Below are 16,393 nucleotides of genomic sequence, written 5' to 3'. Positions count from 1 at the left end.
GCGGACGTAGTGTTTTTGCAGGAAGTGTTGTTTTCTGATCTCTCTCTACCTGGATTTCAAACTGTTTTTAATGTCGCGCCGGAATATTCAACAGGAACTGCTCTTTTCTTTCGAGAGGGCATTCCTATTACTGACATTGAATTCCTTGACTCTGGCCGTGGGATTGGTTGTCGTCTTTTTGATCTCCGCCTCGTTGTTTTGTATGCCCCCTCTGGTTCGGGTCACACTGTGGCTCGATCGCGCTTTTATAAAGAAGAGCTTATTTATCTTTTGCGCCAGAGTCCTCGGAGTCTCCTGCTCGGAGGCGATTTTAATTGTGTTTTACGCCCTGCAGACCAGTCCCCCAATTTTAATTATTGCCGTGATTTACATGACTTAGTTCGTACGATGCATCTGCGTGATGTTTGGGAACACAAATATCCAACCCTGGTGAAATATACGTTTTTTACCGCGTCCTCATGCAGTAGACTCGACAGATTCTATTTATCTGATTTTTTATGTGATAAAATTCTTTCTGTCGATGTTATTCCTACTAGTTTTTCTGACCATTGTGCTTTTACTGCAACTGTAAATCTTAGTCGCCAACCTGCAAAACTTTATCGTTCCCAGTGGATGTTAAATGTTTCCCACCTTGCCGACAGTGCTATGGATGATGTTATAAGTGGCGTGTGGGAGCGATGTCTTCGCTCTGTCCCGCGATACCCCTCCTTGCTGGTTTGGTGGACTGCGTTTGCCAAGCCCAAGATTCGTCAGACTTTGATTTTCTACTGTGCTGCTAGGACGCGTGATTTTAAGAACACGTATGAATATTACTACTCTGTCCTGCGTGAACTATATGACGCGGCGGGTACCTCTCCACTGCGGATCCATGATGTTCGTCGTATTAAAGCCAAGCTCTTGAGCCTTAAACGACGACAGATGGATGGTCTGCGAGTTAAGTCGAAACCTCACTCTCTTGTTGAAGGTGAACTGACATCCTTGTACCACCTGCTACGGCATCAGACTCGTCGTCGTCGCTCCTTCATCTCTTCTCTTACGGTGGATGATGGGCGACAGCTTAGTGCACAGGAGGAAATGGTTCGTGCTCTCCATCAGTATTACACTAGTCTCTATTCTGCCGATGATTCTGGTGAGTCTCTTTCGGATGATGTCTTTGGGGATCTAACTGCGACGATCGCGCCTGACGCGAACGGCGAATTTCTCCGGGAGTTCCAGGTAGATGATGTTTTCGATTTTATTGCTCGCTCTCCGTCCAGTAAATCGCCGGGTCCAGACGGCCTGCCTAAAGAATTTTATCTCCGTTTTTGGCCTCTTTTGGGTGGCGTTTTTACGCAGATTTTAAATGAGATTGTCAGGGGGATGGATGTGCCTGCCGATTTTAAAGTAGGGAAAATTGTTTTAATTCCGAAGTCCTCTGGTCGTTTATCTGCTGCCAATCTTCGTCCGCTCACATTGCTGAATTTTGACTATAAGACAGCTGCTAGAGCGCTCAATAGCCGGTTGTCTTCTCTGCTTCGGGGTGTGATTGGTGCACATCAATGTTGTTTTCATGATAGATCTATTCTGACACCAGTAGCCGAATATCGGGATGTTGTCTCGGTTGCGGCGGTTACAAACGTACATTGTGCCTTTGCCTTCCTTGATTTTTATAAGGCTTTTGATCACGTCAGTCATGTGTTTTTAGATCGTGTTTTAGGTACAATAGGTTTTAACGCTTCATCACGTGGTGTTCTTGGCAATTTGTATAGGGGAATAACAGCTCGGGTGTCAGTCAATGGGCAGCTGACGCCGCCCATTGCTATCCGCCGCGGAGTGCCTCAGGGTAGTCCGCTCTCTATGTCTTTATTCGTATTGTCCCTGGAACCGCTGCTTCGGACTATTGCTCTCAAGCTTCAGGGTATGTCTCTCTCTGGTGGGAAGCTCTCGGTTAAGGCATATGCCGATGATGTCGTTGTTCTCCTCCGTCAACGAGATGATATCCCGTTGTTGAAAGGGGCAGTTGATGCATACTGTCGTGTCTCTGGAGCGCGTCTCAATCAGGGTAAATGTAAGTTCCTTGATATTCGAGGATTTCGCGATGCTGACGTTCCTTGGGCCACTTTTGTCGATCGCCATACGTCCTTGGGGATTATCATTGATCGGTGTCCTCTAAAAATGGCGGCTCTCAATTGGAAATCTGTCACCGAGAAGATACAGGGGGCTCTGATGGTCCATGAGCAGCGTTCTGCTACCATTTTGCAAAAAGTCAGAATTTTAGACACCTACGTTCTATGTAAAGCTTATTATGTTGCTCAGCTGTTCCCACTTCCCCTGATGGTGGCGAAAAGGCTGCGCCAATTGTCTAGCAGGTTTATATGGAAGGGCCATCTATTCAAGTTACGTTACGAGGTAATGACGAAACCGCGTATCTCCGGAGGCTTGGGCCTCTCTGACATTACTCGCAAGGCGTCTGCTTTGTACGTCCGCCGAACGACTCTAATTGTTACGCAAGAAGTGACTTCAATTACATCCAGGCTTTTTACTGTTGTGCGTCCGGCGAGCCTTGCTCCACCTGTCGATGTCGGACGCCTAAATTTTAAGTTGAAACACATTCGGGAATTTTACATTGCGGTGAGTTACCTCGGTGACGTCTTCTTGCGGCGACCGGTGCCAACGACCAAGGGCTTGATTGCCCGCTGGGAGGGGCTGGCCAGTCCCAATCCAATAGAACTGGCGTCTCCATCCGTGTCCTGGAGGAACGTCTGGAAGAATGTTAGTCTGCCGATCCACTCTATGGCCGTGGCGTCCACGTGGTATAGAGTAATAAATAATTTGGTTCCCACCAATGTACGACTGCACCGTATTGGTCTTTCTGACACGGACACCTGTACTCGGTGTGGTCTCCTGGATACCCTTGAACATCGATTCACCTGCTGTGGGCACCTTGCTAATTGGCGTTGGCTCAGGAAACAACTTGCTTTTGTCACTAGGTCTGCTGAATCTGCTTATACTATTGACATCATCGTCCGGCCCGATACTTCCTTTTTTCCGCGAACGAAGCTCAATACAGTCATGTGGTTGATTGGTCATTTCGTACATTTTGTCATCAGTTGTCATGAAGAGGATGGACACCTAGCGTTTCGGCAGTACATGCTTACTGCTTACTGGCAGCGCTTGCGATTGCCAGGATTGCGTGATGATTTTGCAAATATGCTTCGCCTGACATTTGAAAGAGAAGGTGTTGGCTAAGGTCACCTGTGTGAGCTATTTTCTTTTATACTGTTTCAGGATTTGCCGCTTTTATGTATGTTTTCTTCTCTACACCAGGACTGAAGTTTTCGTGGATCTTTAGAAAAAAAAAAAAAAAAAAGTGGCTAGGATACCTGGCTCTCACCCAGGAGGCCCGGGTTCGATTCCCGGTACCGGAATTGCGCGTTTTTGTTGCTCCTCCTATGCGACTTGTCTCGACTTTGCTCGACTGACGCTACGCTGACGCGTGCAGAAAGCTACGTTAAGTATGACTCGCGGCAACACCTGACGGCGAGAGAGATGCGGCGTCTATCCACTTGTTATCGAGCCACATACCGGTACCTGTAGTCAAGAGGCTTGGAAGACTGCAAGACATTGCCACGGAGGTGAATGCAGCTAACCACTGTAGTTAGAGTCCTGACAGCGCAGGCACGTTCATTTGCTCGTATACATGTGATGGAGACCGTGTCTGACACTGCTGTGGCGTACACCTTGGCCTAGGCTTTGCTGGGTATCGCCACTTGCATTGCAGCCAGCTGCCTCCGCGGGCGCCTCCGTGGCCATGGCCGTGATCGTCTAGTGGTTAGGACATTGCGTTGTGGCCGCAATAACCCAGGTTCGAATCCTGGTCACGGCAATTTTGAAAGTTTTGCCTTGCTGCCGTTGCAATGGCGAGTACTCGAAATGACAGTACTCTCTTGATTTTTTCACTCGTGTTCCGCAGGCCGCAGTTAGCACTACCACTTCATCCCCAACACGTAATGTCGCCTCCCAGAGCGCAGACGTCCGCTGCTCTCTGTAGTCGAAAAGGGCAGTCGTTTGAAGTGCGATGGATGAGCAGCCAGTCCCAGCAGAACAGGAAGCTGTGGCGTGCACTGTTTCTACAAATGCTAGGAACACTGGCGCACCAAGCAGCGCATGTAGCGTGGCCGAGCGCTTTAAGGCGCTGGTTTAAGGCACCAGTCTCTCTGTAGGCGCGGTTTCGAATCCCGTAGCTGCCGGGGGTTTTGATGTGATCGCGTTAACCTGCCGCTTTTCCTTCAAGTGTAACCTCCTTGAGCTCACATATGTTTGATACATGGAGCATTCTAGCTCCGCCTGACAGTTACAGCTACGATACTTTAGTGGTTAAGGAAAGCGCAGGTTCGAAACCTGGTCACGGCACGAAAACGTCTCTTGACGCTGTCTCCTTAACTGCGACAGCTACAGACAAGTGGCGTCGCTACCGTACGGCGGGCACGGCTTTTTCTTGCTGTGGATGGCCTAAAGAGACGCTTCCAGTGGGAGAGCAGTGGAAATACATGGCACGGCGATTGCCAAGATACTTCCATTTCGAAGTGATCTTTGTAGTACAAACGAAACGTTTTGCCGCTGCTGATCCAACGGTAACGTGGCCGAGCGGTCTAAGGCGCTGGTTTTAGGCACCAGTCTCTCCGGAGGCGTGGGTTCGAATCCCACCGTTGCCACTTTTTACGTCTCATTTTTGTGCCGTTGCGGTGTGTCCTCGTGGGGTAGGACGCAGCTCTTGTGACGCGCGTGTTGTGTAGGTAGCGTGGCCGAGCGGTCTAAGGCGCTGGTTTCAGGCACCATTCTCTTCGGAGGCGTGGGTTCCAATCCCACAGCTGCCGAACGTGTAATGTTTCCTGTGTCGAAGGCAGATGCACTCATTGCCCGCAAAGGAAACAGCACAACAAGGCGTGAGCGTCTGCTTGGTGAATTGTCGTAGAACAGTGCGTGGTGCAACGACAGGATTTGTAGGCACCTTTTGCTCTCATCATTGCTGGCGTTCGTCTCCACGAAATGCGTCCGGAGCACGCCGTTCTATAACGCGAGAGAGTGGATTTTTTACAGTTGTCGTCAGTTAACCGTGGGCGGCTGCTGCGTTCGCTGGAAAGAGCACTGCCGTCGTTGTCCGGTGTGGTCCAGTGGCTAGGATACCTGGCTCTCACCCAGGAGGCCCGGGTTCGATTCCCGGTACCGGAATTGCGCGTTTTTGTTGCTCCTCCTATGCGACTTGTCTCGACTTTGCTCGACTGACGCTACGCTGACGCGTGCAGAAAGCTACGTTAAGTATGACTCGCGGCAACACCTGACGGCGAGAGAGATGCGGCGTCTATCCACTTGTTATCGAGCCACATACCGGTACCTGTAGTCAAGAGGCTTGGAGGACTGCAAGACATTGCCACGGAGGTGAATGCAGCTAACCACTGTAGTTAGAGTCCTGACAGCGCAGGCACGTTCATTTGCTCGCATAAATGTGATGGAGACCGTGTCTGACACTGCTGTGGCGTACACCTTGGCCTAGGCTTTGCTGGGTATCGCCACTTGCATTGCAGCCAGCTGCCTTCGCGGGCGCCTCCGTGGCCATGGCCGTGATCGTCTAGTGGTTAGGACATTGCGTTGTGGCCGCAATAACCCAGGTTCGAATCCTGGTCACGGCAATTTTGAAAGTTTTGCCTTGCTGCCGTTGCAATGGCGAGTACTCGAAATGACAGTACTCTCTTGATTTTTTCACTCGTGTTCCGCAGGCCGCAGTTAGCACTACCACTTCATCCCCAACACGTAATGTCGCCTCCCAGAGCGCAGACGTCCGCTGCTCTCTGTAGTCGAAAAGGGCAGTCGTTTGAAGTGCGATGGATGAGCAGCCAGTCCCAGCAGAACAGGAAGCTGTGGCGTGCACTGTTTCTACAAATGCTAGGAACACTGGCGCACCAAGCAGCGCATGTAGCGTGGCCGAGCGCTTTAAGGCGCTGGTTTAAGGCACCAGTCTCTCTGTAGGCGCGGTTTCGAATCCCGTAGCTGCCGGGGGTTTTGATGTGATCGCGTTAACCTGCCGCTTTTCCTTCAAGTGTAACCTCCTTGAGCTCACATATGTTTGATACATGGAGCATTCTAGCTCCGCCTGACAGTTACAGCTACGATACTTTAGTGGTTAAGGAAAGCGCAGGTTCGAAACCTGGTCACGGCACGAAAACGTCTCTTGACGCTGTCTCCTTAACTGCGACAGCTACAGACAAGTGGCGTCGCTACCGTACGGCGGGCACGGCTTTTTCTTGCTGTGGATGGCCTAAAGAGACGCTTCCAGTGGGAGAGCAGTGGAAATACATGGCACGGCGATTGCCAAGATACTTCCATTTCGAAGTGATCTTTGTAGTACAAACGAAACGTTTTGCCGCTGCTGATCCAACGGTAACGTGGCCGAGCGGTCTAAGGCGCTGGTTTTAGGCACCAGTCTCTCCGGAGGCGTGGGTTCGAATCCCACCGTTGCCACTTTTTACGTCTCATTTCTGTGCCGTTGCGGTGTGTCCTCGTGGGGTAGGACGCAGCTCTTGTGACGCGCGTGTTGTGTAGGTAGCGTGGCCGAGCGGTCTAAGGCGCTGGTTTCAGGCACCATTCTCTTCGGAGGCGTGGGTTCCAATCCCACAGCTGCCGAACGTGTAATGTTTCCTGTGTCGAAGGCAGATGCACTCATTGCCCGCAAAGGAAACAGCACAACAAGGCGTGAGCGTCTGCTTGGTGAATTGTCGTAGAACAGTGCGTGGTGCAACGACAGGATTTGTAGGCACCTTTTGCTCTCATCATTGCTGGCGTTCGTCTCCACGAAATGCGTCCGGAGCACGCCGTTCTATAACGCGAGAGAGTGGATTTTTTACAGTTGTCGTCAGTTAACCGTGGGCGGCTGCTGCGTTCGCTGGAAAGAGCACTGCCGTCGTTGTCCGGTGTGGTCCAGTGGCTAGGATACCTGGCTCTCACCCAGTAGGCCCGGGTTCGATTCCCGGTACCGGAATTGCGCGTTTTTGTTGCTCCTCCTATGCGACTTGTCTCGACTTTGCTCGACTGACGCTACGCTGACGCGTGCAGAAAGCTACGTTAAGTATGACTCGCGGCAACACCTGACGGCGAGAGAGATGCGGCGTCTATCCACTTGTTATCGAGCCACATACCGGTACCTGTAGTCAAGAGGCTTGGAGGACTGCAAGACATTGCCACGGAGGTGAATGCAGCTAACCACTGTAGTTAGAGTCCTGACAGCGCAGGCACGTTCATTTGCTCGTATAAATGTGATGGAGACCGTGTCTGACACTGCTGTGGCGTACACCTTGGCCTAGGCTTTGCTGGGTATCGCCACTTGCATTGCAGCCAGCTGCCTTCGCGGGCGCCTCCGTGGCCATGGCCGTGATCGTCTAGTGGTTAGGACATTGCGTTGTGGCCGCAATAACCCAGGTTCGAATCCTGGTCACGGCAATTTTGAAAGTTTTGCCTTGCTGCCGTTGCAATGGCGAGTACTCGAAATGACAGTACTCTCTTGATTTTTTCACTCGTGTTCCGCAGGCCGCAGTTAGCACTACCACTTCATCCCCAACACGTAATGTCGCCTCCCAGAGCGCAGACGTCCGCTGCTCTCTGTAGTCGAAAAGGGCAGTCGTTTGAAGTGCGATGGATGAGCAGCCAGTGCCAGCAGAACAGGAAGCTGTGGCGTGCACTGTTTCTACAAATGCTAGGAACACTGGCGCACCAAGCAGCGCATGTAGCGTGGCCGAGCGCTTTAAGGCGCTGGTTTAAGGCACCAGTCTCTCTGTAGGCGCGGTTTCGAATCCCGTAGCTGCCGGGGGTTTTGATGTGATCGCGTTAACCTGCCGCTTTTCCTTCAAGTGTAACCTCCTTGAGCTCACATATGTTTGATACATGGAGCATTCTAGCTCCGCCTGACAGTTACAGCTACGATACTTTAGTGGTTAAGGAAAGCGCAGGTTCGAAACCTGGTCACGGCACGAAAACGTCTCTTGACGCTGTCTCCTTAACTGCGACAGCTACAGACAAGTGGCGTCGCTACCGTACGGCGGGCACGGCTTTTTCTTGCTGTGGATGGCCTAAAGAGACGCTTCCAGTGGGAGAGCAGTGGAAATACATGGCACGGCGATTGCCAAGATACTTCCATTTCGAAGTGATCTTTGTAGTACAAACGAAACGTTTTGCCGCTGCTGATCCAACGGTAACGTGGCCGAGCGGTCTAAGGCGCTGGTTTTAGGCACCAGTCTCTCCGGAGGCGTGGGTTCGAATCCCACCGTTGCCACTTTTTACGTCTCATTTTTGTGCCGTTGCGGTGTGTCCTCGTGGGGTAGGACGCAGCTCTTGTGACGCGCGTGTTGTGTAGGTAGCGTGGCCGAGCGGTCTAAGGCGCTGGTTTCAGGCACCATTCTCTTCGGAGGCGTGGGTTCCAATCCCACAGCTGCCGAACGTGTAATGTTTCCTGTGTCGAAGGCAGATGCACTCATTGCCCGCAAAGGAAACAGCACAACAAGGCGTGAGCGTCTGCTTGGTGAATTGTCGTAGAACAGTGCGTGGTGCAACGACAGGATTTGTAGGCACCTTTTGCTCTCATCATTGCTGGCGTTCGTCTCCACGAAATGCGTCCGGAGCACGCCGTTCTATAACGCGAGAGAGTGGATTTTTTACAGTTGTCGTCAGTTAACCGTGGGCGGCTGCTGCGTTCGCTGGAAAGAGCACTGCCGTCGTTGTCCGGTGTGGTCCAGTGGCTAGGATACCTGGCTCTCACCCAGGAGGCCCGGGTTCGATTCCCGGTACCGGAATTGCGCGTTTTTGTTGCTCCTCCTATGCGACTTGTCTCGACTTTGCTCGACTGACGCTACGCTGACGCGTGCAGAAAGCTACGTTAAGTATGACTCGCGGCAACACCTGACGGCGAGAGAGATGCGGCGTCTATCCACTTGTTATCGAGCCACATACCGGTACCTGTAGTCAAGAGGCTTGGAGGACTGCAAGACATTGCCACGGAGGTGAATGCAGCTAACCACTGTAGTTAGAGTCCTGACAGCGCAGGCACGTTCATTTGCTCGTATAAATGTGATGGAGACCGTGTCTGACACTGCTGTGGCGTACACCTTGGCCTAGGCTTTGCTGGGTATCGCCACTTGCATTGCAGCCAGCTGCCTTCGCGGGCGCCTCCGTGGCCATGGCCGTGATCGTCTAGTGGTTAGGACATTGCGTTGTGGCCGCAATAACCCAGGTTCGAATCCTGGTCACGGCAATTTTGAAAGTTTTGCCTTGCTGCCGTTGCAATGGCGAGTACTCGAAATGACAGTACTCTCTTGATTTTTTCACTCGTGTTCCGCAGGCCGCAGTTAGCACTACCACTTCATCCCCAACACGTAATGTCGCCTCCCAGAGCGCAGACGTCCGCTGCTCTCTGTAGTCGAAAAGGGCAGTCGTTTGAAGTGCGATGGATGAGCAGCCAGTGCCAGCAGAACAGGAAGCTGTGGCGTGCACTGTTTCTAGAAATGCTAGGAACACTGGCGCACCAAGCAGCGCATGTAGCGTGGCCGAGCGCTTTAAGGCGCTGGTTTAAGGCACCAGTCTCTCTGTAGGCGCGGTTTCGAATCCCGTAGCTGCCGGGGGTTTTGATGTGATCGCGTTAACCTGCCGCTTTTCCTTCAAGTGTAACCTCCTTGAGCTCACATATGTTTGATACATGGAGCATTCTAGCTCCGCCTGACAGTTACAGCTACGATACTTTAGTGGTTAAGGAAAGCGCAGGTTCGAAACCTGGTCACGGCACGAAAACGTCTCTTGACGCTGTCTCCTTAACTGCGACAGCTACAGACAAGTGGCGTCGCTACCGTACGGCGGGCACGGCTTTTTCTTGCTGTGGATGGCCTAAAGAGACGCTTCCAGTGGGAGAGCAGTGGAAATACATGGCACGGCGATTGCCAAGATACTTCCATTTCGAAGTGATCTTTGTAGTACAAACGAAACGTTTTGCCGCTGCTGATCCAACGGTAACGTGGCCGAGCGGTCTAAGGCGCTGGTTTTAGGCACCAGTCTCTCCGGAGGCGTGGGTTCGAATCCCACCGTTGCCACTTTTTACGTCTCATTTCTGTGCCGTTGCGGTGTGTCCTCGTGGGGTAGGACGCAGCTCTTGTGACGCGCGTGTTGTGTAGGTAGCGTGGCCGAGCGGTCTAAGGCGCTGGTTTCAGGCACCATTCTCTTCGGAGGCGTGGGTTCCAATCCCACAGCTGCCGAACGTGTAATGTTTCCTGTGTCGAAGGCAGATGCACTCATTGCCCGCAAAGGAAACAGCACAACAAGGCGTGAGCGTCTGCTTGGTGAATTGTCGTAGAACAGTGCGTGGTGCAACGACAGGATTTGTAGGCACCTTTTGCTCTCATCATTGCTGGCGTTCGTCTCCACGAAATGCGTCCGGAGCACGCCGTTCTATAACGCGAGAGAGTGGATTTTTTACAGTTGTCGTCAGTTAACCGTGGGCGGCTGCTGCGTTCGCTGGAAAGAGCACTGCCGTCGTTGTCCGGTGTGGTCCAGTGGCTAGGATACCTGGCTCTCACCCAGTAGGCCCGGGTTCGATTCCCGGTACCGGAATTGCGCGTTTTTGTTGCTCCTCCTATGCGACTTGTCTCGACTTTGCTCGACTGACGCTACGCTGACGCGTGCAGAAAGCTACGTTAAGTATGACTCGCGGCAACACCTGACGGCGAGAGAGATGCGGCGTCTATCCACTTGTTATCGAGCCACATACCGGTACCTGTAGTCAAGAGGCTTGGAGGACTGCAAGACATTGCCACGGAGGTGAATGCAGCTAACCACTGTAGTTAGAGTCCTGACAGCGCAGGCACGTTCATTTGCTCGTATAAATGTGATGGAGACCGTGTCTGACACTGCTGTGGCGTACACCTTGGCCTAGGCTTTGCTGGGTATCGCCACTTGCATTGCAGCCAGCTGCCTTCGCGGGCGCCTCCGTGGCCATGGCCGTGATCGTCTAGTGGTTAGGACATTGCGTTGTGGCCGCAATAACCCAGGTTCGAATCCTGGTCACGGCAATTTTGAAAGTTTTGCCTTGCTGCCGTTGCAATGGCGAGTACTCGAAATGACAGTACTCTCTTGATTTTTTCACTCGTGTTCCGCAGGCCGCAGTTAGCACTACCACTTCATCCCCAACACGTAATGTCGCCTCCCAGAGCGCAGACGTCCGCTGCTCTCTGTAGTCGAAAAGGGCAGTCGTTTGAAGTGCGATGGATGAGCAGCCAGTGCCAGCAGAACAGGAAGCTGTGGCGTGCACTGTTTCTACAAATGCTAGGAACACTGGCGCACCAAGCAGCGCATGTAGCGTGGCCGAGCGCTTTAAGGCGCTGGTTTAAGGCACCAGTCTCTCTGTAGGCGCGGTTTCGAATCCCGTAGCTGCCGGGGGTTTTGATGTGATCGCGTTAACCTGCCGCTTTTCCTTCAAGTGTAACCTCCTTGAGCTCACATATGTTTGATACATGGAGCATTCTAGCTCCGCCTGACAGTTACAGCTACGATACTTTAGTGGTTAAGGAAAGCGCAGGTTCGAAACCTGGTCACGGCACGAAAACGTCTCTTGACGCTGTCTCCTTAACTGCGACAGCTACAGACAAGTGGCGTCGCTACCGTACGGCGGGCACGGCTTTTTCTTGCTGTGGATGGCCTAAAGAGACGCTTCCAGTGGGAGAGCAGTGGAAATACATGGCACGGCGATTGCCAAGATACTTCCATTTCGAAGTGATCTTTGTAGTACAAACGAAACGTTTTGCCGCTGCTGATCCAACGGTAACGTGGCCGAGCGGTCTAAGGCGCTGGTTTTAGGCACCAGTCTCTCCGGAGGCGTGGGTTCGAATCCCACCGTTGCCACTTTTTACGTCTCATTTTTGTGCCGTTGCGGTGTGTCCTCGTGGGGTAGGACGCAGCTCTTGTGACGCGCGTGTTGTGTAGGTAGCGTGGCCGAGCGGTCTAAGGCGCTGGTTTCAGGCACCATTCTCTTCGGAGGCGTGGGTTCCAATCCCACAGCTGCCGAACGTGTAATGTTTCCTGTGTCGAAGGCAGATGCACTCATTGCCCGCAAAGGAAACAACACAACAACGCGTGAGCGTCTGCTTGGTGAATTGTCGTAGAACAGTGCGTGGTGCAACGACAGGATTTGTAGGCACCTTTTGCTCTCATCATTGCTGGCGTTCGTCTCCACGAAATGCGTCCGGAGCACGCCGTTCTATAACGCGAGAGAGTGGATTTTTTACAGTTGTCGTCAGTTAACCGTGGGCGGCTGCTGCGTTCGCTGGAAAGAGCACTGCCGTCGTTGTCCGGTGTGGTCCAGTGGCTAGGATACCTGGCTCTCACCCAGGAGGCCCGGGTTCGATTCCCGGTACCGGAATTGCGCGTTTTTGTTGCTCCTCCTATGCGACTTGTCTCGACTTTGCTCGACTGACGCTACGCTGACGCGTGCAGAAAGCTACGTTAAGTATGACTCGCGGCAACACCTGACGGCGAGAGAGATGCGGCGTCTATCCACTTGTTATCGAGCCACATACCGGTACCTGTAGTCAAGAGGCTTGGAGGACTGCAAGACATTGCCACGGAGGTGAATGCAGCTAACCACTGTAGTTAGAGTCCTGACAGCGCAGGCACGTTCATTTGCTCGTATAAATGTGATGGAGACCGTGTCTGACACTGCTGTGGCGTACACCTTGGCCTAGGCTTTGCTGGGTATCGCCACTTGCATTGCAGCCAGCTGCCTTCGCGGGCGCCTCCGTGGCCATGGCCGTGATCGTCTAGTGGTTAGGACATTGCGTTGTGGCCGCAATAACCCAGGTTCGAATCCTGGTCACGGCAATTTTGAAAGTTTTGCCTTGCTGCCGTTGCAATGGCGAGTACTCGAAATGACAGTACTCTCTTGATTTTTTCACTCGTGTTCCGCAGGCCGCAGTTAGCACTACCACTTCATCCCCAACACGTAATGTCGCCTCCCAGAGCGCAGACGTCCGCTGCTCTCTGTAGTCGAAAAGGGCAGTCGTTTGAAGTGCGATGGATGAGCAGCCAGTCCCAGCAGAACAGGAAGCTGTGGCGTGCACTGTTTCTACAAATGCTAGGAACACTGGCGCACCAAGCAGCGCATGTAGCGTGGCCGAGCGCTTTAAGGCGCTGGTTTAAGGCACCAGTCTCTCTGTAGGCGCGGTTTCGAATCCCGTAGCTGCCGGGGGTTTTGATGTGATCGCGTTAACCTGCCGCTTTTCCTTCAAGTGTAACCTCCTTGAGCTCACATATGTTTGATACATGGAGCATTCTAGCTCCGCCTGACAGTTACAGCTACGATACTTTAGTGGTTAAGGAAAGCGCAGGTTCGAAACCTGGTCACGGCACGAAAACGTCTCTTGACGCTGTCTCCTTAACTGCGACAGCTACAGACAAGTGGCGTCGCTACCGTACGGCGGGCACGGCTTTTTCTTGCTGTGGATGGCCTAAAGAGACGCTTCCAGTGGGAGAGCAGTGGAAATACATGGCACGGCGATTGCCAAGATACTTCCATTTCGAAGTGATCTTTGTAGTACAAACGAAACGTTTTGCCGCTGCTGATCCAACGGTAACGTGGCCGAGCGGTCTAAGGCGCTGGTTTTAGGCACCAGTCTCTCCGGAGGCGTGGGTTCGAATCCCACCGTTGCCACTTTTTACGTCTCATTTTTTTGCCGTTGCGGTGTGTCCTCGTGGGGTAGGACGCAGCTCTTGTGACGCGCGTGTTGTGTAGGTAGCGTGGCCGAGCGGTCTAAGGCGCTGGTTTCAGGCACCATTCTCTTCGGAGGCGTGGGTTCCAATCCCACAGCTGCCGAACGTGTAATGTTTCCTGTGTCGAAGGCAGATGCACTCATTGCCCGCAAAGGAAACAGCACAACAAGGCGTGAGCGTCTGCTTGGTGAATTGTCGTAGAACAGTGCGTGGTGCAACGACAGGATTTGTAGGCACCTTTTGCTCTCATCATTGCTGGCGTTCGTCTCCACGAAATGCGTCCGGAGCACGCCGTTCTATAACGCGAGAGAGTGGATTTTTTACAGTTGTCGTCAGTTAACCGTGGGCGGCTGCTGCGTTCGCTGGAAAGAGCGCTGCCGTCGTTGTCCGGTGTGGTCCAGTGGCTAGGATACCTGGCTCTCACCCAGGAGGCCCGGGTTCGATTCCCGGTACCGGAATTGCGCGTTTTTGTTGCTCCTCCTATGCGACTTGTCTCGACTTTGCTCGACTGACGCTACGCTGACGCGTGCAGAAAGCTACGTTAAGTATGACTCGCGGCAACACCTGACGGCGAGAGAGATGCGGCGTCTATCCACTTGTTATCGAGCCACATACCGGTACCTGTAGTCAAGAGGCTTGGAGGACTGCAAGACATTGCCACGGAGGTGAATGCAGCTAACCACTGTAGTTAGAGTCCTGACAGCGCAGGCACGTTCATTTGCTCGTATACATGTGATGGAGACCGTGTCTGACACTGCTGTGGCGTACACCTTGGCCTAGGCTTTGCTGGGTATCGCCACTTGCATTGCAGCCAGCTGCCTTCGCGGGCGCCTCCGTGGCCATGGCCGTGATCGTCTAGTGGTTAGGACATTGCGTTGTGGCCGCAATAACCCAGGTTCGAATCCTGGTCACGGCAATTTTGAAAGTTTTGCCTTGCTGCCGTTGCAATGGCGAGTACTCGAAATGACAGTACTCTCTTGATTTTTTCACTCGTGTTCCGCAGGCCGCAGTTAGCACTACCACTTCATCCCCAACACGTAATGTCGCCTCCCAGAGCGCAGACGTCCGCTGCTCTCTGTAGTCGAAAAGGGCAGTCGTTTGAAGTGCGATGGATGAGCAGCCAGTCCCAGCAGAACAGGAAGCTGTGGCGTGCACTGTTTCTACAAATGCTAGGAACACTGGCGCACCAAGCAGCGCATGTAGCGTGGCCGAGCGCTTTAAGGCGCTGGTTTAAGGCACCAGTCTCTCTGTAGGCGCGGTTTCGAATCCCGTAGCTGCCGGGGGTTTTGATGTGATCGCGTTAACCTGCCGCTTTTCCTTCAAGTGTAACCTCCTTGAGCTCACATATGTTTGATACATGGAGCATTCTAGCTCCGCCTGACAGTTACAGCTACGATACTTTAGTGGTTAAGGAAAGCGCAGGTTCGAAACCTGGTCACGGCACGAAAACGTCTCTTGACGCTGTCTCCTTAACTGCGACAGCTACAGACAAGTGGCGTCGCTACCGTACGGCGGGCACGGCTTTTTCTTGCTGTGGATGGCCTAAAGAGACGCTTCCAGTGGGAGAGCAGTGGAAATACATGGCACGGCGATTGCCAAGATACTTCCATTTCGAAGTGATCTTTGTAGTACAAACGAAACGTTTTGCCGCTGCTGATCCAACGGTAACGTGGCCGAGCGGTCTAAGGCGCTGGTTTTAGGCACCAGTCTCTCCGGAGGCGTGGGTTCGAATCCCACCGTTGCCACTTTTTACGTCTCATTTTTGTGCCGTTGCGGTGTGTCCTCGTGGGGTAGGACGCAGCTCTTGTGACGCGCGTGTTGTGTAGGTAGCGTGGCCGAGCGGTCTAAGGCGCTGGTTTCAGGCACCATTCTCTTCGGAGGCGTGGGTTCCAATCCCACAGCTGCCGAACGTGTAATGTTTCCTGTGTCGAAGGCAGATGCACTCATTGCCCGCAAAGGAAACAGCACAACAAGGCGTGAGCGTCTGCTTGGTGAATTGTCGTAGAACAGTGCGTGGTGCAACGACAGGATTTGTAGGCACCTTTTGCTCTCATCATTGCTGGCGTTCGTCTCCACGAAATGCGTCCGGAGCACGCCGTTCTATAACGCGAGAGAGTGGATTTTTTACAGTTGTCGTCAGTTAACCGTGGGCGGCTGCTGCGTTCGCTGGAAAGAGCACTGCCGTCGTTGTCCGGTGTGGTCTAGTGGCTAGGATACCTGGCTCTCACCCAGGAGGCCCGGGTTCGATTCCCGGTACCGGAATTGCGCGTTTTTGTTGCTCCTCCTATGCGACTTGTCTCGACTTTGCTCGACTGACGCTACGCTGACGCGTGCAGAAAGCTACGTTAAGTATGACTCGCGGCAACACCTGACGGCGAGAGAGATGCGGCGTCTATCCACTTGTTATCGAGCCACATACCGGTACCTGTAGTCAAGAGGCTTGGAGGACTGCAAGACATTGCCACGGAGGTGAATGCAGCTAACCACTGTAGTTAGAGTCCTGACAGCGCAGGCACGTTCATTTGCTCGTATAAATGTGATGGAGACCGTGTCTGACACTGCTGTGGCGTACACCTTGGCCTAGGCTTTGCTGGGTATCGCCACTTGCATTGCAGCCAGC

At 52.9% G+C, this 16,393-nt stretch overlaps 21 non-coding genes across 21 annotated transcripts; all 21 read left to right on the top strand.

Annotated features, from left to right (window-relative positions):
* Positions 1–3,793: 3,793 nt before the first annotated feature.
* Trnah-gug lies at positions 3,794–3,865 on the top strand. The gene has a single exon. It is a non-coding gene; the product is annotated as a tRNA-His (tRNA).
* Positions 3,866–4,612: 747 nt separating this feature from the next.
* On the top strand, positions 4,613–4,694 carry Trnal-uag. Its single transcript has one exon. It is a non-coding gene; the product is annotated as a tRNA-Leu (tRNA).
* A 445-nt stretch (positions 4,695–5,139) lies between these two features.
* Positions 5,140–5,211, top strand: Trnae-cuc. Its single transcript has one exon. It is a non-coding gene; the product is annotated as a tRNA-Glu (tRNA).
* A 386-nt stretch (positions 5,212–5,597) lies between these two features.
* Trnah-gug lies at positions 5,598–5,669 on the top strand. Its single transcript has one exon. It is a non-coding gene; the product is annotated as a tRNA-His (tRNA).
* A 747-nt stretch (positions 5,670–6,416) lies between these two features.
* Trnal-uag lies at positions 6,417–6,498 on the top strand. The gene has a single exon. It is a non-coding gene; the product is annotated as a tRNA-Leu (tRNA).
* A 445-nt stretch (positions 6,499–6,943) lies between these two features.
* Positions 6,944–7,015, top strand: Trnae-cuc. The gene has a single exon. It is a non-coding gene; the product is annotated as a tRNA-Glu (tRNA).
* Positions 7,016–7,401: 386 nt separating this feature from the next.
* On the top strand, positions 7,402–7,473 carry Trnah-gug. Its single transcript has one exon. It is a non-coding gene; the product is annotated as a tRNA-His (tRNA).
* A 747-nt stretch (positions 7,474–8,220) lies between these two features.
* Trnal-uag lies at positions 8,221–8,302 on the top strand. Its single transcript has one exon. It is a non-coding gene; the product is annotated as a tRNA-Leu (tRNA).
* A 445-nt stretch (positions 8,303–8,747) lies between these two features.
* Trnae-cuc lies at positions 8,748–8,819 on the top strand. The gene has a single exon. It is a non-coding gene; the product is annotated as a tRNA-Glu (tRNA).
* A 386-nt stretch (positions 8,820–9,205) lies between these two features.
* On the top strand, positions 9,206–9,277 carry Trnah-gug. Its single transcript has one exon. It is a non-coding gene; the product is annotated as a tRNA-His (tRNA).
* A 747-nt stretch (positions 9,278–10,024) lies between these two features.
* Trnal-uag lies at positions 10,025–10,106 on the top strand. Its single transcript has one exon. It is a non-coding gene; the product is annotated as a tRNA-Leu (tRNA).
* A 445-nt stretch (positions 10,107–10,551) lies between these two features.
* Positions 10,552–10,623, top strand: Trnae-cuc. The gene has a single exon. It is a non-coding gene; the product is annotated as a tRNA-Glu (tRNA).
* A 386-nt stretch (positions 10,624–11,009) lies between these two features.
* Trnah-gug lies at positions 11,010–11,081 on the top strand. The gene has a single exon. It is a non-coding gene; the product is annotated as a tRNA-His (tRNA).
* A 747-nt stretch (positions 11,082–11,828) lies between these two features.
* Positions 11,829–11,910, top strand: Trnal-uag. Its single transcript has one exon. It is a non-coding gene; the product is annotated as a tRNA-Leu (tRNA).
* A 445-nt stretch (positions 11,911–12,355) lies between these two features.
* Positions 12,356–12,427, top strand: Trnae-cuc. Its single transcript has one exon. It is a non-coding gene; the product is annotated as a tRNA-Glu (tRNA).
* A 386-nt stretch (positions 12,428–12,813) lies between these two features.
* Trnah-gug lies at positions 12,814–12,885 on the top strand. The gene has a single exon. It is a non-coding gene; the product is annotated as a tRNA-His (tRNA).
* Positions 12,886–13,632: 747 nt separating this feature from the next.
* Trnal-uag lies at positions 13,633–13,714 on the top strand. Its single transcript has one exon. It is a non-coding gene; the product is annotated as a tRNA-Leu (tRNA).
* Positions 13,715–14,159: 445 nt separating this feature from the next.
* On the top strand, positions 14,160–14,231 carry Trnae-cuc. Its single transcript has one exon. It is a non-coding gene; the product is annotated as a tRNA-Glu (tRNA).
* Positions 14,232–14,617: 386 nt separating this feature from the next.
* Trnah-gug lies at positions 14,618–14,689 on the top strand. The gene has a single exon. It is a non-coding gene; the product is annotated as a tRNA-His (tRNA).
* Positions 14,690–15,436: 747 nt separating this feature from the next.
* On the top strand, positions 15,437–15,518 carry Trnal-uag. The gene has a single exon. It is a non-coding gene; the product is annotated as a tRNA-Leu (tRNA).
* Positions 15,519–15,963: 445 nt separating this feature from the next.
* On the top strand, positions 15,964–16,035 carry Trnae-cuc. The gene has a single exon. It is a non-coding gene; the product is annotated as a tRNA-Glu (tRNA).
* The last annotated feature ends 358 nt before the right edge of the window (positions 16,036–16,393 follow it).

Source organism: Schistocerca piceifrons, unplaced genomic scaffold, assembly GCF_021461385.2.
Source record: "Schistocerca piceifrons isolate TAMUIC-IGC-003096 unplaced genomic scaffold, iqSchPice1.1 HiC_scaffold_690, whole genome shotgun sequence".
Lineage (NCBI taxonomy): Eukaryota > Metazoa > Arthropoda > Insecta > Orthoptera > Acrididae > Schistocerca > Schistocerca piceifrons.
Note: the sequence above shows the minus strand (reverse complement) of the source record. Positions and strands in the feature narration are given on the sequence as shown.